Source organism: Quercus robur, chromosome 5, assembly GCF_932294415.1.
Source record: "Quercus robur chromosome 5, dhQueRobu3.1, whole genome shotgun sequence".
NCBI classification, from domain to species: Eukaryota; Viridiplantae; Streptophyta; class Magnoliopsida; order Fagales; family Fagaceae; genus Quercus; species Quercus robur.
In genome coordinates, this window is record NC_065538.1 from 83,803,015 (window position 1) to 83,825,732 (window position 22,718).

General features: G+C 34.3%; 1 pseudogene; it reads left to right on the forward strand.

Annotated features, from left to right (window-relative positions):
- The window catches only part of LOC126727448 (beta-galactosidase 8-like), a 38,240-nt pseudogene that overhangs the window by 2,776 nt on the left and 12,746 nt on the right, over positions 1-22,718 (forward strand).

Consider the following 22,718-nt stretch of genomic DNA (forward strand, 5'->3'; position numbering starts at 1 on the left):
ACCCTTCTGGCTGAATCATGTAAAGGTCTTCCTCCAAGTCACCATGAAGGAATGCTGTCTTCACATCTAATTGCTCAAGATGTAAGTTTTCTGCAGCCACCATTCCCAGTACTAGTCTGATTGTTGACATCTTCACAACTGGAGAAAATATCTCTGTGTAGTCAATGCCTTCCTTCTGCTGGAACCCTTTAACAACTAATCTGGCCTTGTAACGTTTGCTACCATCATGCTCATTCTTTATTCTGTATACCCACTTGTTGTGCAAAGCCTTCTTTCCTACTGACAATTCAGTCAGTTCCCATGTTTGATTCCCCAATAAGGAATCCATCTCATCCTTCATGGCTAACTCCCACTTGCTTGAATTCTCATCTTGCAAGGCTTCTTCATAACACTCTGGCTCACCACCATCAGTCAACAGGAGATAATTTAAAGTGGGTGAATAACGCTGTGGAGGTCTAATGTTCCTGGAAGATCTGCGAACTTCAGCTACAGGTGTACTCAGATCTACCTGTGAATTTACATTCTCCTTGTCTTCTTCACCCCTTTTCTGGACAGTACCTTCAGTCAATTCATCTAAGTTGACAAACTCAGATTTCTTTTGATCTATCCCTGTAATATCTGACACTACAGTTGACCTGTCCTTGTACATAACCTGTTCATTAAATATCACATTTCTACTTCTGATGATTTTCCTGTTTTGTTCATCCCAAAACCTATAGCCAAATTTCTCATCACCATAGCCAATGAAAAAACATATTTTAGACTTTGTATCAAGTTTACTACGAGCATCAGAATCAATATGAACATAAGAAACACAACCAAAAACTTTTAAGTGTGAAAACTTTACCTCTTTACCGCTCCAAACCTCCTCAGGAAGTCTGAACTCCATGGGAACTGAAGGTCCTCGGTTTATCAGGTAAGCTGCAGTACTAACAGCATCAGCCCAAAAAGTTTTTGGTAGTCCAACATGCAACCTCATACTCCTAGCACGCTCATTGAGAGTTCTATTCATGCGCTCAGCCACACCATTCTGCTGTGGTGTCCCAGGAATGGTCTTCTCTATCCTAATTCCCTGTGCAGCACAATACTCACTGAACCCTCCATCTATGTACTCTCCTCCATTATCTGACCTCAAACATTTTACTTTCAAACCTGTTTCTGTCTCAACCATGGCCTTCCACTTCTTAAAAGTTTCAAATACATCTGATTTATTTTTCAGAAAATAAACCCATACCTTTCTGCTTGAGTCATCAATAAAAGTGATGTAGTACCTTGAACCTCCAAGGGATGCAACCGGAGAAGGCCCCCACAAATCAGTGTGTACTAACTCCAATTTTTCAGCCTTCGGTGTTCTGCCAGTTTTCAAGAAGCTCACCTTTTTCTGCTTTCCTAAGATGCAACTTTCACACATGTCAAAATCAATGGACTTCAATTCTGGTAATTTTCCTTTTGACAGCAGCATCTTCATCCCTTTCTCACTCATGTGACCAAGTCTTCGGTGCCATAGGCTTGTATCAGTACTTGCATCAGCAACTGCAATTGTGTTTCTTGGACTTGAGGTCATGTACAGAGTACCAGTTTTCTTTCCACGAGCCAATACCCTAGCTCCCTTTGTAACCTTCCAAGTACCACCAACAAATAGTATTGCATGTCCTTCATCATCAAGTTGTCCAACAGAAATCAGATTCCTCCTCAGGTCAGGAATATGTCGAATCTTCTCCAGTAACCAAACAGACCCATTGGGCAACAATATTCGAACATCTCCCATACCCACAACATCCAAGGCTGAACCATCAGCCAAATACACCTTACCAAAATCACCTGCAACATAATTCTGTATGATTTCTCGGTGTGGAGTGGTATGAAACGAAGCTCCTGAATCCAAAACCCAATCATCAAGTGGACTGTCTACTGCAAGAAGTAATGCATCCTGTACCTCTTCTGTTACAGCATTAGCAGAATCATCTTCATTCTTCTTCTTAGGACTTTTGCATTGATTCCTAAAGTAACCTGTTTTCCCACAATTCCAGCATTGTACTTGTTGGCCTGATCTAGATTTACTTCTGTTCCTATTAGAATTTCTGGATTTTGATCTGCCCCGATTTGAATTTCTGTTATTACCTCTGCCTCTTGTCTCAAGGTTTAGGGCAGAACCAGATCCTGAGGATTCACCTGCATCTCTTCTGCGAATCTCCTCAGCCAGAATTAAATCTCGTATATCATTGTACTTGAGTTTTTCCTTTCCTGTAGAATTGCTTACTGCCATCCTCATTGCCTCCCAACTGTTTGGCAAAGAAGCCAAGACGATCAGAGCACGAATCTCATCATCAAAATCAATTTCTACAGACGACAATTGATTTGTGATAGTATTAAATTCATTCAGATGTTGTGCTACTGATGCATTCTCTGCCATCTTCAGATTAAACAGTTTCTTCATCAAGTGCACCTTATTGTTTGCTGACGGCTTTTCATACATACCAGACAAAGCCTTCATCAGATCTGCTGTGGTCTTCTCCTTTACAACATTGTGTGCAACAGACCTAGACAGAGTTAACCTGATAACTCCTAGTACCTGTCTGTCAAGAAGAGCCCATTCCTCAGCCTTCATAGCCTCAGGTTTTTCCCCTAGAAGCGGTTGATGCAATTTCCTCCCATAAAGGTAATCCTCAATCTGCATCCTCCAATACGCGAAGTCTGTGCCATCAAACTTTTCTATTCCAGACGCCTTTCCTGCTTCCTCTGTCATTGCTCCCACTCAAACCTAACCCTAGGCTCTGATACCAGTTGTAGGGAATTTAACCAAAAATTCCAACCTGTGAGAAACAAAACAAATAGAGAAAACACACGTCAAAGAAAAATAATCACACGCACAAGACAATATTTTACGTGGTTCGGCAATTTGCCTACGTCCACGGAGTTGCAGGGATTTCACTATTATCAGGGAAAATACAATAGTGCACAAGAACACTCTCAAGAAACCCAAATCCCAATTACATCCTAGCACTCTCTCACAGAAAAAATAAGAATATAAGTTGGCTGCCTCTCTTTTCTCTATTTTCTCTCATGCGGCTGCTCACTAGGTTAATTGGAATTTTTCTTTCTTTTTTGATCTCACACGGCAGCCCTTAAAATATAATATATATATATATATATGTTAAAGTCGGCAGGAGTAAACTTTCCTATTACAAATAGGATTTGGTCAATAGTGACCGACGTGGGCTTGTGGCAATTCAAGCCACACGGCCCACTTCAACAATTGAGAGTTAGTTTTCTGGAACTATCATGAGCCTGTGAAAGGAAAGGTATGGAGCTTAGGCCTCTCTAAATGTAATGGAACAATTTATGATGTCTACAATGGCTGATTGCCTAGTTTATTTGGCTTTTTAATTGATAATATGGCAGTTGTCTTTCTTAATATATTATTATTCTTGTTGATTGATTTTTTTTCCCCTTCTGGTAGTACTACTTTGAAGGCAGGTTTGACTTGGTAAGGTTTGTGAAGACAGTGCAGGAAGCTGGACATTTGGTGCATTTGAGGATTGGCCCATATGCTTGTGCTGAATGGAACTATGGGTTTGTTTCTATTACATGCTTTCTTTTTGTGATGCTGTACATTCACTCTTTTTCTCTCTCTCATAGTTTTGTATGTTTATTCCTGTACTACTATTTTACCAATCATAATAACTGAAAGTGTGTTGTGTCTGGCCTTGGTTTGCCTAACTATAAAATATGTGGTTGATCACTGCACTGTTATATAGTCAAGCTAATGTTGTAGATTCATATATTCATGGTCTTTAAATTTATATTGGCAAAAAGAGTTTGTTCGATTTTTTTTAATTAAACCTAATAAAGTTGCTTGAGAGTTTCACTCTATTGTGGAGAATTGCTTCAAATCTGAACCTGAAATAATTTTCTCTCCAATTTATTGTACACATATTCTTAAACTCCATTTTCTTTTGGCAGGGGATTCCCTGTTTGGTTACATTTCATTCCTGGAATTCAGTTTCGGACGACAAATAACCTTTTCAAGGTATTAATATATTTGATCTTTTGTAGATCTTTCAACTCGTCTAATTGTGAGCGCAGAAAGAAATGAAGCTTTTTCTAGCTAAAATTGTTGGATTAATGAAGGATGAGAATCTCTTTGCATCGCAAGGAGGGCCAATAATTCTGGTACAGGTAATTACCTACTATGTTATAGCCAAGTATTGGAACAAACTCATTGATTCTAGACATTTTTGTTTTCAACATACTTTTAGACTCTGTGTTTACTTAATAGTATATTCCTGTTTCTTGTTAATGGAACAGGCTATATTTAATAGTCATGTGCCTCTTCAAAATAAATTTTCCATGTAGTTGTTTGAATCGGTCGATCAAAATGTACAGTGGCACTCATGTCATGGCGCTGTTGCTCAGACATTGTATCTAGTCATGCTGGATTTATTCAAGTTCTTAGTTAATGAATGTATGCTAAAAACCAATCAATATTTGATGATTTCTTTAATAGATTCAACTTTATCTTTTGATCAATGACACCATAATTACCCAGACAAAAAGTACATGATACTGGATTCTGTCACATTTTCTACTCGCTATGTTTTTGTTTTGTATTTTAAAAAAGCAATGGGTAGCAAATATGCTAAAGTGAATCTTGCTAGAAATTCTTTGTATGCATATCAGAACTAGAATTTGCTAGCATTTATATGATTGACTATAACATGCTGCCTGCTGAGTGCTTATCCTATCATGTTAATAACTAGCTTTCTGTTACATTGTGTTATATTTTTACAAGTGTCCTATTGAAGGCTTCAGTTATACTTATACCTCCTTTTCTTTTGGTTGGAGTCTTCAGTTATACCTCCTTTTCTTTTGGTTAGGAGCTTCATTTCTGCTTAGTTGCACAATTGCTTGCATGATTTGTCATCTTACGCATTCCAGTTCATGTTTATGATAATTAATTGTCAGACAATTAAAAAAAAATTGTTTTAGGGATATTTATTATTATTATTTTAATTTCACATCTCATATGTGCTGTGATAGGTTGAGAATGAATATGGAAATATTGAGGGGTCATATGGAGTTGGTGGAGAGTTATATGTCAAATGGGCAGCAGAAACTGCTGTTAATTTGAACATGACTGTACCTTGGGTGATGTGCGCACAACATGATGCACCTGATCCAATTGCAAGTGATTTAATTAATCTGTCATGGACTAAAGCTGTTGGCTGTTGCTCATCATTTTAACATGTATTATACTTGAACATACAATGCATCAAGTTTTCTCCTCCTTGATGTTCTTGTTTTCCAATATTTGTGTTCAATTCTTCTCTAACTAAAATTTACCTGCAGATAAACACATGCAATGGATTTTATTGTGAACGGTTTCCCCCAATTCCCCTTCCAAACCTAAAATGTGGACAGAGAACTACAGTGGATGGTAATGGACTTTAGTTAAATCGGCTTGTTTGTTTATGCATTAATGTAGCCGAGATTTCTAGCTTTTGATTCATCTGAGATAGTGTTAAGTATCCTATCTAGTGTTGTAGGTTCCTTGCATTTGGCAATGCAATTCCTTATCGACCTGTTGAGGACCTTGCTTTTGCTGTTGCACGGTTTTTTGAAACAGGAGGCACTTTTCAAAATTATTATATGGTAAGCTATAACTTCTCTATTTCAAATTTGTAAAAACTTCATCAACATCATTATGATTTTCTGCTGATTTTTCCTTGCAGTATTTTGGTGGGACCAACTTTGGATGAACGGCTGGAGGCCCTCTGGTAGCAACAAGCTATGATTATGATGCTCCAATAGATGAATATGGTACATTTTTCAGCACCTGAAATTTAAAATTTTATGCTCTTTCAAAATTAGTAGATCGTTCAACCAGTAAATCAACTGGTTGGACTGCATTTTAATGTTTCTTCTTTAGAATTATTTTTAATCTTTAGCAGAACTACCAAGTTGTCGAGAATCTGATAAATGACAATCCAACTGAGTAATGTAATGTTATGGCCTTGACTGTATAAGAATATGCCTCCAATTTTTTGAGCAATTTCTGTGATACTTCATGTGTACAACCTTTAGAGGCAACGTGAATCTCAGTTGACAACCTTTTGCAATGGCTAAGTTCAGAACTTCAGAACTACCTTACAAGTACCTGAAGATGTTCATCTTGTGAAGTTTACTATATGTAGGATTTATGCATTTATTTATTTTTTAATGGCTGAAATACTGTATTTAGGTTATATTAGACAACCAAAGTGGAGTCACCTACTTGACTTGCACAAGGCAATAAAGCTGTGTGAAGAACATTTGATCAGCTCAGATCCAATTCAAGTGCAACTTGGCACTAATCTAGAGGTATGTAACTTGATATAAATTTCTAAATGTAGCTGGTCTATGTACAATTGAAAGAAACCATCAAATTAAATTCTAAGCAGTGATTCTTGCAGCTCTAGCAGTTCTTCTCTAGTCTAAACTGATGAAAAATCCTAGTATGAGTGACGTTGAACAATAGAAGAAAGACGTTGTATAAGGCTAGGGGGACTGTTTAATCAATTTAAACAATATTCAAACTTTCTAAAGAAAAAAAATGAAGAACATCCTCATTTACAAAGTATTGTAGAGTAAACAAATCTCTGCATTCTTCTTGTTGTAACGCAAGCTTGACGTTTCTGTTCTCCTGCTGCATAAAGTTTATAATCGCTTTTACTTCATTGATGCTGGTATTGCATTTATTTGATCACCTTTTGATACAATGGATAACATAAAATTATATGTATATGATGCTGTCTCAAGAAAATAAGATTGAAGTCATCTGACTACCTACGGGCTGATAGATTCTTATATGCACAGTGTTTAGCCTTTCTATTGGTGTCTAGCTGACTACCTATTAACCTTCATCCAGTCACAAAAGGATATGATGATCTTATTCTATTTATGAAATATGATGCAATGTAGGCCAAGCTTGCTGATGTAATTGAGTTATAGTTCACATTATATGACATTCTCAAGTTTCTGCATAATCTGGTTTAAAGTGCTTGCCTGTGTTCTCAGGACAAATGGTTCTTCAGTTTTCTCTTATTAGATGCCATTATTTTTTATTTGGGTGCCATTCCTTTTGGAACTCATGCTGATAGCAATTGGATTATCACTTGCAGTTATGCATTTTGGCCCTAATAATTATCACTATTATATTCTCTTGCATCCAACTAATTAATTGACACCATAGTTGCTTCTTTCATTAGGCACATATCTACTCCAAAACTTCCAATGACTGTGCGGCCTTCCTTGCAAATTATGACAGCAGTTTAGATGCAAATGTCACATTTAATGGGAATTCATACTTCCTGCTTGGTCAGTGAGCATCCTTCCAGATTGCAAGAATGTCATTTTTAACACAGCAAAGGTGCATTTTTTAGACCTTTGGTCAATCAAATTTGCATTTATTTTAGCACAGAAAATATGTTATAGGATTTATTGAACCTATATGTTATAGGATTTATTGAACCTACAACTGATGTACACTCTCAAATTCCAATGACCCAAGTAGAAGACATGGCTTAAAATAGTTTGTCTTACCAGATTGGAGATACATATAATTGACTCTATCTACATCGCTTGAATAATTTTTTTTACCTCAGTCTTCCTTCTCTCTCACATCTCTGTCAGATGTTTCTCAGAATTTATGTTTTAAACTGTTTGAATATGTCATATCTATTAAGTTTGTTTCTTGCAACAATGGCTATGATTCTAGGTTGTTGCACAAAGAAATCTTCAAGTTATATCATCTGCCCATAGTGTTAATGAGCTTTTACGGGCACCATCCGCATGGAGTTGGTATAAAGAAAAAGTGGGTATCTGGAGTAACAACTCATTTGTCGAGTCCAGTTTATTGGGGCATATAGATACAACAAAAGACACTAGTGATTATTTATGGTACACAACAAGGTAATTTTTCAGTTTTAATCATTCTTATTAGTTATGCAATGCCGGTATGTGTGGAGATAAAATCTTAATGAAAGGTTTCACTTTCCAGAAGAGGGCAAGAATTTCCAACGTACCAAATTTTGACGATGAGTTTGATATTGCATTGATTATTATTATCAAGCACAAGTTTGCCATAATTCTCTGCTCTGAATTTTTATAAGGTCGTTCGAGAATTTTTTACGGATATATTTTGTTGATTGTAGATTGTTACGTTCATTCAAGAATTTCTTCTTTCTGTTTTCTGAATATTCATGATTCATTTGGTAGGATAAAATACAAAAATGATTTCAAATAAGAAACTAGATCTATAATTGACAATGCGTTGCCCGTATCTGTGTTTTTTTTTAAAAAATTAATTTAATTTAGTTGTTGTAAAGAATATATAAGTTCAATAAAGTGTTTTGCTCATCAGGCTTATCTAACACAAATCTTTGGCATTCTTGTCTTTCTGTTATTTTTATTACCTTTCAATTCTTGTTACATTTTTTTTATGGACATGCTTCACTATTCTGGCAGTATCAATGTGGAAGAGGACATTATGCCGGGTAAAGAGAAAGATTATTTATTGCACATAGAGAGTTTGGGACATCACATGCAGCTCTTGTTTTTGTAAACAAAAGGCTTCAAGGTTCATAATTATGCCCATCTACTATTTACTTACAATGTTTCCAGTCGGACTGCAGATTTGGAAACTGTTTTACTCTGTGTGTGTGTGTGAATATAATGATTGATAACATTGTATGTGGAATATAATGCAGGATTTGGATATGGTAATCATGAAGATGAAAGCTTCAACCTCACTAAGAAAATTACTTTTCACCATGGAAACAATACTCTGGATGTTCTGAGTATGATGATTGGTCTACAGGTATATAAATTTTCCTCGTTTCATAATATCACCTTGACCAATTTCTTGCACATAAGCATCTTCTTTTCTGTGTATTGTGTTTAATTTTAGTTTTTACACAAAGATAGTGCTACAAATTGACTCAATATCCTATTTAGTCTTGGTTATTTGTTAAGTATTCTTGGTGTGGGGAAGGAAAGTTTGTTCCTTGTCAATGAAGTAATTTAGTATTTCTTGTCCACCACTGAAGAGAAGTTGGAGTCTTACATATAAATAGTCCTGTAAAGGTTTGGTGGTATTGGCCTAAGAGGTCCTCCCATCTACAGAAAGGAGCAGACTTTTAGAAAGTATGGAGTGAGGTTTTTTAAAAGGGCAGTTTGGTAGTTCTTTGGGGATTGAAAGACACCCATGTGTGTGAGTTGATAATTTGTTTATTTTTCGAGTGAGAGAGCACCATTGGGTGTATTGGGGCTTTGGACTGTGAGAGTGTTCATTTCGTAAGGTTATTAAGTATTTGTGAGGTTTCTGAGTGTTTTTTGTGAGAGTATGTTAGTGATTATATCCAAATTGTAGTGGATTTTGGTTAACATTGTTTATGGTTGTAAATTGAGTTGGCTTAACCACGTTAAATACTGTTATCTTGTGTGGATGCTTTTTATGTTTTGTTTCTATGAAATGAGCTTCTGAACATATAGGAATCAGTCTGCTGGAATTTCTAGCCTATCCATTAGTGGACCTCCATTCTTAATAAAATGATCATGGACTCTGATATATTTTTCCTGCATTTGAATTCTCTCCAAATCGAGAACTACTACTTGATGGCTACAAGAAGTTATACATGCAGATTACGAATTAAACTTAGTTTCGACATGGTTGTTCATAATGCTTCATCTTCATGTGTAATGTTTATCACCCAAGAGCAAGATATATCAATAGGTAGTCCGAAAAATAATATAAAGAGAGGCTAACAGTTTGCTCTCAGTATAACATTTGGTTGTTTTCCATTGAAAACTGGTATAATCAGTCAGAAACAGGCTGAATTTCAATGTGCATCTTATGCTAAAATTGTGACGTGCCTGAAATGCAACAAGAACGTATTACTGAAATATGATGAGACTGATGAGTGCATCATATTGAAAACATTTCTTTATAGGCTTAAGCTATTGTTTCTTCTCTCCTTTTTGGCTAATTGATGACTTAATATATCTTTGAATAAGGGAATTATGTATTTATAATCTGCTAGAGGTGCTTGAACATAAATAGGAAAACCATATGTTAGTGTTTGTTTACATGCTACTTAAACACAAATGGAAGCCTTAAAAGTTTCAGCAGACTACCCATTTTTACACTACAATGACACTAATATGATACATATTATGGCTAATTCTGAAAATACTTCTAGCAAGATGATAGTTCAGGGTGGGATGGTCTACTTGCTTAAACTACATTATTTGTGGAGCAATTATAAACTAGCTAATTTTTCTATTGTGGATCTTACTTTCTTCATGTCAGGATTCTAAAGATCTTCTATCTCTGTAACTATGGGCTGTGGTTTGATGTTGCGGGAGCAGGAATTTATTCTGTCATTCTTAGTGACTGAATGGATGGCAAAAATTATCTGTCTTATGGAGAATGGTCCTATTAGGTCAGATTATATATGTTGATAAAATAAGCTTGCCATTGGATACATATAAACTTGTACAGCAATTGACAAATGGAAGTAAATTATTTTGAGTGTCATTCCTGATCTCACTGTGCTTGGTAGATTGACTAAAGGTGAGATGTCACTAGTATATTAGAAACACGCCAGATCATTCTGATGAGAATATGATGTAAGAATATTAAAAAGGAGGTTATGATGGGTAAAACTTGCAAAAATAATATTGCCTGGTTAAATGCTAGGTGGGACTGTGAGACCAATTTCTCCTCTTGGGTAGATGCTCCCTCATTGTTGTTCAACAGGTCTTGAATACAATCTTATACAAACACAGATTATGAGCCAGGGTCACGGTTTCCTCGCTTGCTATGCACATCTCATTTTGTTGAAAAGAAAAACATACTTGGACAATGAACAAGTTAAAAAAGGGAAAAAAGGAGGAAATATTGGTTCACATATATTCACCATTTAGAGGATCTCTACTTGATGCTCAAAATATGATATAACTCCACATGTATCCATATTTTCAGGTGGGACTTGAAGGAGAATACCTTGGACTAGATAAAGTTAGTCTTGCAAATGGTTCTCTGTGGACTCAGGGGACTGCTCTACCAGTTAATCATAGTTTGATATGGTACAAGGTAGGTGGATGTGGTAATAAATCGTGGTAATAAATCATGTTATTAAATAATAAATTAGTATCCAAACATATTTTTAGGTTTCTATGGATTGCACATGGCATCAAGTCAACATCTCAGTATTCTCTGTAGCATTCAATTTTGAGTAGTGAACTTATTCAGTGCTAAGCCTGCTGAGACCTTTCAAATGAAGCAACCACAAATTACAGAAACATTTGTCTTAGCAAATGGCAACTCAACATATATGTGCTTGCTGTCATCACGTAGGTCTCAGCAGACTTTAGCACATAAAAAGTTTCTGATTGTAAACAGGTATTTATGGTTGGAATTTGGCAGCACATGATATTACATGATGAAATTTTTTATTTTAGGTTTTTTTGCTCAGTCTACTTACAAAGATACTGATGACTGTTTTGATGTTCTTTTTCTCTGCCTATTTATATCTTTTTTATTTATATTTTTTTCCATCCTCAGGTTATCTTCCTTGCACCTGAAGGGAAGGGTCCCCTAGCCTTAAACCTTGCTAGCATGGGGAAGGGTCAAGCTTGGGTTAATGGTCAGAGCATAGGGCGATATTGGACCGTGTATCTCTCACCATCAACTGGCTGCACCGACAATTGGGATTATAGAGGAACTTATGACCCATATAAATGTCTGAAGGACTGTGGTCAACCTGCTCAAACTCTGTAAGTGTGCAACACATTGCATGTTTTATTTACCTTCCTAATGCGGCGGACAAGACAGAGGCCCAATGTATTATTTTCCCATTTTCATGAGGTTTCTTATATTCTTGATAGTTGATGAAAATCGTCATATATGCTGGATAGTGCATCAAGTTAGAGATGTTATTCTATCCATTTGAGGGCACTGATTCACTTATCAGAATGAAGTTATCGCACATATGAGCAAAAGAATAGAAAAATTAAAAAGGAATGCAATGGATATATCCACCAATTGATGAAATTTATAATGAGTAATTCTTTATGAGAATAGAAAGTTGAATCTTTCAATCAAGCAAACAAAATGTGTTTATTCCTCAGCTTTTGCATATTCTTGCTTTTGTTAATATATTGATTTGTTTCTTCAAAACCAACATTATTTCATTCTGGCAAGTGATATAATTCAAAATATATTATTTTACTTTAATTTATCACCATCAGTCCTAGAGTCTTTTGTGTAGGCCATTGGTAACTTCATAACTAATCGTGAAGAGAGTAATGTTCAGGTACCATATCCCACGTACTTGTGCTCATCTTGGACCTTCTAGTTCTTCATGAAGAGCTTGGTGGTGACCCTTCAAAGATTTCTTTGCTAACAAGAACTGGCCAAGAGATATGTGCACATGTATCAGAGGTTGATCCTCTGCCTGCTGATTCTTGGAAACCAAACCAAGTGTTCAACTCTCAAATCCCTGAAGTTCGACTAAACTGTGAACAAGGATGGCACTTCAACGTGATCAACTTTGCTAGCTTTGGAACTCCAAGGGGAAACTGTGGTACATTCAGTCCAGGGATTTGCCATGTAAACGTGACATCAATTGTTCAGCAGGTAATCAAACTGTTGTTTGTTCATATATAACGAGACAATGAGTAACCATCACTAATTTCGTTTTTAATGGAATTGAAAAAAAAAAAAAAAAAAAAAAAAACTCTAAAATATCCCATAACTACAATCATGCATGTTTTTTCTATCCAATTTCATTCTTTATGCATTTCTCTGGATATGTTTATGTCACATTTAATCTTCATAGTTTATTTTATTTGAAATACCATTATGGGTATCATTATCATCAATAGTTTTAATCTTCTTTTTTTTTTTTTTTTTAAAAAAAAAAAAAAAAAAAAAAAAAGGATTTCATTCAACAATCAAAGATACATCAGCCAAGAATTGGAAGTTTAGGGTGATATTCATTAGTGTTTATATATATATATATATATATATATATATATATTTTTTTTTTTTTCATTGTTATTTTGTTTATGTTTATGTGTATTGTTATTGGTAGCACTATGACCCTAAAAGCGCTCATTAGTGATATGTATCATTGAAACTTTAGCAAGTAAAAAAATAATAAAACAGAAATTCTCATCTCAACGAAAAGTATTTAATGGTCAGCTAGAGTTCGTTTAAGTGTAAATAGAAGAAAAGAGTTTAATTTGATTCCTTACAAAAAAAAAAAACAAAAATTCAAGAATGGGGGCTTATGAGAGGGTCATTTATGGAGATGCATTGGCCTCGTTAATATTCCTAATAAGATGGCTCCCCGAAGTCATTACCCTCCCCATGGCCTTCATTAGAGCATTAGCATCAGAAGATGCTAAAGCCATATCTAAGGGTATTTTAGCATAAATGGACCAAATAACCACTGCATCAGAGAATGCTATAAGGAAGTATTGCAAAAATATTTAGAATTGTGCTACAATACAATTCTAAAGGTAGAATAGTACTGTAGCACAATTGTATAAGTTATATTAATTTTCTATTCCCTTTCTTCTGACTCTCTCTCTCCCTTTGTTTCTCTTTTCATTCCTCTCTCCCCAACGGCTCTCTCACCACAACGGCTTCTCTCTCTCATCACGTCTCTCTCTCACCATAACGGCTTCTCTCTCTCATCACGTCTCTCTCTCACGGTGGGCTTTTATGGCGTGGGTCGTGGGTCCGGCGTGGAGGTGAGACTGGGAAGTCCGATCGGCGTGGTATGGTGGCCATTTCTGGGTATTTTTGATTTGCAGCGGCGATTTCTGGGTTTCCGGTGTGGTTTGCAGCGGCGAGATCGGTTTGTAGCTGGGTTTGTGTAAATTTTGACTTGATTTTTTTTTGTGGGTCATCTTGTGGATTTGGAATTTGCTATTGGTTTGATTTGATTTTGGGATGGATTTTTTTTTGGTGGGTTCATGGTGGTGGTGTTGGGGGTTGTCGTGGTGGTGGTGGTGGTGGTAGAAGGGGGTGGGGTTTTTATTATGGGTCATATGTGGGTTCGTGGTGGTGAAGGTGGGGGCTTGCTGTGGAGATGGTGGTGGCCATGGGTTTCTGGGGTTGCCGTGGGGTGGTGGCGTGGTGGAAGGGGGTGGGGTTTTTATTATGGGTCATGTGGGTTCGTGGTGGTGAAGGTAGGGGCTTGCCGTGGAGATGGTGGTGGCCATGGGTTTCTGGGGTTGCCGTGGGGTGGTGGCGTGGTGGAAGGGGGTGGGGTTTTTATTATGGGTCATGTGGGTTCATGGTGGTGAAGGTGGGGGGTTGCCGTGGTGATGGTGGTGGCCATGGGTTTCGGGTCTGAGGTTTCTGGGTTGCTGTGAGGTTTCTGGGTTGCTGTGTGGGTTGCTGTGAGGTTTCTGTGAGGTTTCTGGGTTGCTGTGTCTGGAAGAGAGCTGAAAATGGAAGAGAGGAGAGAGATGAGAGAGAACAGATATAATTTTGATATATATTATTTTATTTTGTAAATATATTATTTTAATGAGTGAAAGAGGAAAATAGAAATTTGGGATGTGGAGGTATTGTAAAATAAGATGGTATAATGATAAAGTGAGTTTTTAGAATTGTAAAATAGAGTAGCATTAGCATTTCCCAATGCTAATGCTCTTATTAGTTTGTGTGAGTTGTATCTTACTAAGTTGGTAGAAGATTCCCATGTTTTGAAGAACCTTCCTAGAACATTCCTCACTTTAGAATTTCCTACTTTTATCCCATTTATGACAATTGACTTTTGTCATAGAGGCTAACTCTTTGGTATTAAAAAATATTTTTATTAATAAAAGTTATTTTTATTCTCCATTATAAAAATTGGTGTTGTAATTTTTAATTTATTTTTTTTAAATTCAAATAATTCTTGAATTTACAAAAAAAAAAAGGTCCCTTAAAAATCATGTTTTCCAATAGCCATTAAATTCTAAAAACTATCTTGCACATTAATGCGTGAAATCTTTTTTTTTTTTTTTTTAATTTCATTTATATTTGTATGAGGTATCTTATTTCTCAAATATAAATGTAACCAAAATTGATATCAACCAATTCATTCAATTTGCCATTGCCAAGCACATTGGTTAAGTTTACCATTTCAAGCCCTAATTATTAAAGTCGAAAACACATAATGAAAGAATTATAGAGTATCCATATTCTGATGCACCTTTGACAACCTATAGTTAGTGGTAAAAAAAAGAAAAAAGAGAAGGCTTAAGGTTAAAAATCAAGAAGTACCACCATCATAATTACCATCATTATTAGTTTTAATATTATGTTGATGTTGATATTTATATATATTTATGTGTATTGTTATTAATAGTACCTAGTCACTAATTTGTGTGATATATGTATATATATATATATATATATATATATATATATATATATATATGGTAGAACAATTTATGCCATCACAAAATGGAAAATAATTCAATCTTTCTCAAGAATTCAAAAGGTAAGTTAGGGAATATATTCATTTCTTAATAACAGTTATTTATAAGATTTTGCGCATCATTAAAAAGTACTTTAGAAATTGGAAATTATTCTATTAGTACTAAATTGACTTTCACAAACCCAATTTTTTCTTAATACAATTCAAAACACTGGAAACATATCTCAAAAATAAATAAAACTGAACAAAGCTACTGACCTACTGTTAAAAACCAAAGTGAAAAGAGATTTACATCAACTCCTCTTATATGACATTAAGACCGAAGTTGGAATAAGAGATGAGAAGAAAGAATTGGGGTAAAAAAAAACATAGTATGTTTTGGGATCTTTGTTCATTTTCTTATTGAGAATATATCATCTATAAGAAATAGATAAAACAAAATTATTTCATATAGTTTATGTTGCACTACACAAAAATTGCAGGATTGCATAATTAAATTCAAAATTTTTAATAAGGTTTTGAAGTCATGCAATAGAAATAGGTGGTTGATCCCAAGCAGAAGTGTTGGTTGTAACCTTATAGGCATATACTTGATAATTATAACTTTTTTTTTCTTTTTAATATAAAAACCTAGAGTACAATTCCAAAGGCGAAAAAAGGTAAAGGAAAATTTTTGGAAAAAAAAATATTGTCATAAAAATGAATAATTTTTTAATACAAAAATGAATTTATTTTCTTAAAAATCTCAGAGAAAACAATAATGAATTGAGGAAGATGAAGACCAAATAAAATATTTGTAAATACTTAAAACAATCACTAAGATATCTAGGAATATCATATGACAAAAAACATAAAAATTTTTTGCTAATTTTTCAAACAGAATATTTAAAACAGAGGGGAAACTACACAAAATTAATTTTTATAGACCATTTTCTTTAGCTGTGCAAACTATTCCTCACCATCTTATTGTTATACAAATAAACTAAAACTTGACAGCAACATGAAATAAAACATATCATAATATAATTTTCTCCCAACTTAGGTCAACAATAAACACCATTCATTAAAAGCATTCAAAATTGTAAATAAAATAACAAAACAAATACTTGCATCAAAGAACATATACGAATTTATTAAGGATTGGACAATGAGGGTTAAACCTCTTGTAGATTTATAACACCCTTGATTTGATCTTTTCTTACAGGACAATTGTCAGGTTGTATTATCTCCACCATCAAAGATTAAGCAAAATTTGTGAATACCTTTTATAGACAATGTGTTTAGTGATTTTACTTTTTAGTTATAAATATATAAATTAAAGTTGAAGAATATGTAAACTGTAAAGACAAAATTATATGTAAAGATAAAATTGTTTAAGATGAATGTACAAACAATATATATATTTTCCCCCCTAAAAAAAAAATATATATATATATATATATATATATATATATATATATATTTTTTTTTTTGTTTTAGGTTCTTCATTAATATCAATGTTTAGTTATAAACATCTAAATCAAAGTAGATGGATATTTAAAGGCAAAGTTTTTTATTCTTCATTCAATTCAATGTTTAGTTAACATCTAAATTAAATTAGATAAATATATAAAGACAAAGTTATATGTATAATTAAAACCGTCCAAGATAAATGTGTAAAGTCCATCTACTCATATATTTAATATTGTGAAAACAAAAAATTAGGAGTAAAAAAAAAAAATTAAAAAAAGAATAATGAAGCAACCAATGAGGTGGCAGACAAGATGGTGCAATTGGAGTATAGCAACATTAAATGCTAGGCTTCTATTTTTTTATATAGCATACAAATATATAGATATAGATGCGGATATAGAGTGTATGAGCAGCCTATCTCACTTCAGTGTAAATTTGTCTTCTGAATTATTTGCTTAGTATTGATTCTCAAATATTTGAGGATTTGTAGGCTTGCATTGGACAAGAGAGGTGTGCAATCCCAATCTCCACTACCAAATTTGATGACCCTTGCCCTCAAGTGCTAAAAAGCTTAGCAATTGAAGCTCTTTGCAGTGCTTGAACGTTTCAGCTACTACTTCAGAGGAGAAGTCAAAGCAAACAGGACTGTGATCACAAAACACAGAGTGTTCAGACAGTTTTCTTGGCATGCTCTAATTAGTCTAGTTGTTCATCGTCAAAATATGCTTCCTAAGCTAGTCAATCTCCAAATTTTCAAACCTTTTTACTTCTAAATCTTGTAGTTCCTTGTATTTGAACTTGTAAGCAAGATATATTGATGGGGATATTACACAAAATAATAATGAAAGAACAAGATTAACATAAAAGACAAACATAAAATAGATAACTTGGAGGCATTATATCGTTTTCCTTAGACAATATTTGCCCTCCATACTTTTGTTGCTAAAGGGTTATCGCAAATTTGTCTCTAGGATACAGCCAAGATATTAAGTTCTAGAGATAGCAATTCTGAAGAATGACCATAGGATTTCTTGTGTTTCTCTCAAACTTTCTATTTTTTTTTCAAGCGAATATAAGCCTCTATTTATACCCATAGGGTTATGTTTTATGAAAAGGCACATATGGAAAGTTAGTTATTTTTCATAAAACGGTTAACAAAGTTTGAAACCTCTTCAACCTTTCTGAACAGTCACTAGAAAATTCTGCAGAAAATTTTAGAAAATTTCAGAAAATTCAGATTTTTGAATTTTCACTTAGAAAATTCCAGAACTTGAATTTTCACTTTATGAAACCATATTCTCCAAACTCAAACATCATTATTACAACCTATCCTTGTATATATCTATATATACAACAATCCCCCATTAGGTTGTAATAGTATGTCTCACTTGATTGATATCCTATCATGTATAATGAAATGTGTCTTTCAACTTAAACCTCTCTTTAGTGTAATTGCTCAAGAAATCAATAGAGTTAATGGTGGCTTAGTGCTTAAACTAAAAGTCTTATGTGTTGAAATCAGAAACAACACACACATGAGAACACCCACAACACATTTAGAAATCCACTGTTGTTAGCACTATTATGACCTTGTGCTCTTCCTAGTTTAGTGAACATTTACAAGAGAAAACCCTTTACTCTAGCTAGAAGCGGTACCACTTCTATGTTCACAAAGGTAAAGTTCCTTCTTATGTCCCTGTTACTTAGACATTTATTCTTTATGAACTTCATTAAGAGTGTAAAACTCATCCTCAATTACATCATAACAGTTTGCACTAATCCATCCTGAATGAGACACAAAATGAGTGGTCTTACTAACCACATATCAATAGCTTGTTGTTACCCTTTAAACCTCTTTAGATTAAATCAATTTGAGGTTGGGTTCCCACTATTGGTGATTCTGTTAAAAGAAGGGTTTTAGTCCCATCCCAATGAATGTTACCCCAACTATATCTTGAGACACTGTTTTGATTAAAGGGTCTGCCGAATTATTATTTGACCTTACATAGACAATTGAAATGGTAGCAGACTCTATTAATTGTCTTATATAATCATGTCTTAGACCTATATGTCTAGACCTACCATTATACATTTTATTGTATGCTCTGCCTAAGGTGGCTTCACTATCGCAATACACCGAAATGGTTGGTATTGGTTGTGGCCATAACTTTATGTCTAACAACATATTTCTTAGCTATTCTACTACCTTGCTTGCTGCCGCCAAGGCTATAAATTATAATTCCATGGTGGAGTGAGAAATACACGTTTGTTTCTTTGATGCCCAAGAGATGGCACCCTCACCAAGAGTAAATATCCAACCAACGTGGATTTGTTATCACTCACACTAGTAATCCAACTAACGTCTAAATAACCTTCCAACACAGTTGGAAATTCAGAATAAAAGAGTCTCAAACTTATGGTTTTCTTTAAATAACTAAGAACTCTACCAATTGCTTTCCAGTGATCCACACTTGGATTACTTGTAAATCTAGAAAGTTTGTCCACTAAAAATGATATGTTTGATCTTGTACAATGCATAGCATACATCATGCTACCAATAGCACTAGCATACTCAAGCTGTGCTATTGCTTTTCCAGTGTTTTCACCCAACTTTATGCTCTAATCAAAAGGTGTATTTGTTTCCTTTATATTAAGATGTTCAAATCTTTGAAGCACTTTCTCAACATAATGAGATTGACATAGTGCAAAACTCTCACTATGTCTTTTAATTTTGATTCCCAAAATAGTATCTACTTCATTTAAATCTTTCATTTGAAACATAAAAGAAAGATAATTTTTGGTTTCACATATACCTTTCATATTCGTACCAAATATAAGCATATCATTCACATAAAGGCATATAATGACTTCATATTCCTTTATGAATTTGGAATACATACATTTGTTGGAACTATTATGCACAAAGCCATTTGACAAAATTGCTGAGTCAAACTTCTCATGCCATTGTTTTGGAGCTTGTTTCAAGCCATACAAAGACTTGACTAACTTGCAAACTTTCTTTTCATTTCTAGGAAGTACAAAACCCTCAGGTTGTTCCATGTAAACTTCCTCATCAAGATCACCATTTAGGAAAGTTGTCTTAACATCCATTTGATGTACAATCAACTTATATATGGATGCAAGTGCTAACAACACACGAATAGATGTGATCTTAGCCATCGGTGCATAGGTATCAAAATAGTCTACTCCTTCCTTTTGTTTAAAGCCTTTTGCCACTAATCTTGCTTTAAAGGTTTGAATTGATCCATTAGTATTATATTTTCTTCTAAATACTCATTCACAACTAATTGGTTTAGAACCAGTAGGTAGATCCACTAAGACCTATGTATTATTGGATAATATTAAGTCCATCTCATCATTTATAGTTTTTTTCCAGAAAGCTGAATCTCTAGAAGCCATAGATTCCTCAAATGTTTTAGGATCATCCTTTGTGTTAAACACTATGGGTATTTTATTTAGGATCACTTGTCTATTACCTTCAATTAAGTACAATTGAGCTTGATAAGAAATGAAATCTGAACCAAAGTCCTTTACTTTTCTTATCCTTTGACTTTTTCTTTGTTCACTTGGTGAGCCACTTTCAATCCTTTTAGTACCACTCAAAGTAGTATTAGGATTAGAGTCACCTTGACATGTTTGAGTAGGTATCAAGGCATCTATGGAATCTTTACTGAATTTATCCTCAATAAACTCAACATCTCTTGATTCCACCATTGTATTAGAGCTTAAGTCTAATAATCTATATGCTTTTGAATTTTCAGCATAACCTACAAACATACTTTTCATAGTTCTTGGTCCTAATTTTGTTCTTTTAGGATCAACCACTCTCTAAAAGGTGAAACACCCCCACACTTTGATATAATCAAGGTTTGGTTTCCTTTAATTCCATAACTCATATGGAGATACTTTTTCCTGGAATGTACTCTATTGTGCACATGACATGCTGTAAGCAATGCCTCTCCCCATAAATTAAATGGGAGCCCTGCATTTAAGATCATGTCATTTACCATGTCTACAAGAGTCCTATTTTTTCTTCCAGTCAAACCATTTTGTTGGGGTGTATAAGGGGCTGAACTTTAGTGTATTATACCATGTTCCTCATAAAATGTAGAAAAATCATTAGGAAAATATTCACCGCCTCTATCACTTCGTAGGATCTTTATTTTCCTATCTTTTTGATTTTCTACTTCAATTTTATAATGTTTGAACATGTCAAAGGATTCATCTTTATTTCTCATTAAATACAAATATGTAAATCTAGAGAAATCATCAATAAATATAATGAAGTATCTTTTACCTCCTCTAGTTAATACACCATTCAATTCACATACATCAGAATGTACAAGTTCAAGCATAATAGAATTTCTATCTGATTTAGAAAAATGTTTCTTTATCATCTTTGCTTGAATACAAATCTCACATTTCTTTTCATCATCATGCTTATATGAAATCATACTATGCTTTGACATAAACTTCAAGTATTTGAAATTTAAATGTCCTAATCTAGCATGCCACAAATATGAAGAATCAACAATATAAGCACAACCAAAAACTTCTTTATTAATAATACTTAGTTTGTACATGCTATCAGTAGCATATCCCTTTCCTACAAATATCCCATTCTTGGACAAAATTAACTTTTCTGATTTAAGTACAGCTTTTACACCACTCTTACATAACAAATTAGCAGACACAAGATTCTTGATATCGAGTACATGAAAAACATTGGTCAAGATCATCATCTTGCCGAAACTCATCTTCACTTCAACGGTACCCTTTCCAAGAATGTTTGCTTTATTATGGTCGCCCATTAGCACTTGTTGTTCTATGGAAAACTCATCATAATTCTTGAATTGCTCCTACTTGTTGCACACATGCACCATTGCACCTAAATCGAACCACCAATCAAAAGGATTTGCAATCACAGCCATATGAACTTCAGTGATCATATCAATATGTATGCCACTTACCATAGCAACAATGTCCTCAATGACATTTGTTTCAATGACATTGTGTTCTTCATCCTTTTTCTTGTTCTTTAAGAGGTTACATTCGCGAATGTAATGACCTTTCTTTCCACAATGGAAACATGCTCGATTCTTCTTGTCATATGAACTTCAATGATCATATCAATATGTATGCCACCTACCATAGCAACAATGTCCTCAATGAAATTCGTTTCAATGACATTGCCTTCTTCATCATTTTTCTTGTTCTTTAAGAGGCTACATTCGCGAATGTAATGACCTTTCTTTCCACAATGGAAACATGCTCGATTCTTCTTGTCCTTATTGGAATTCTTAGAGTTGATCTTCTTGAAACCACTCCCACTTTTGTTCACTTTCAAGTGCTTATTGGTCTTACTCAAACTCTCACTTTAAACATTGCTCACATTTACTTTAGAATCGGTGTTAGTCACATCTCTAACCCGACTTTTCTCTTCAATTCAAAGATGTTGTTCGAATTGTTCTAAAGTGAGATCTTTCGACATATGCAGAAGCTTCTTCCTAAAATTATTCCAACTTGGTGGGAGTTTTGCAATGATTGCACCCACTTGGAATGATTCAGAAATATTGATTGACAAATCACGAAGTTTATTGACCAAAATCTGTAACTCATGCACTTGATCTAAAACTGAGACATTATCAAGCATTTTATAATCAAAATACTTTTAAATAATAAATTTATTCGTACCTACTTTCTCAATTTTGTACTTTGCCTTCAAAGCATTCCAAATCTCCTTCGGTGATTTCATTGATGTGT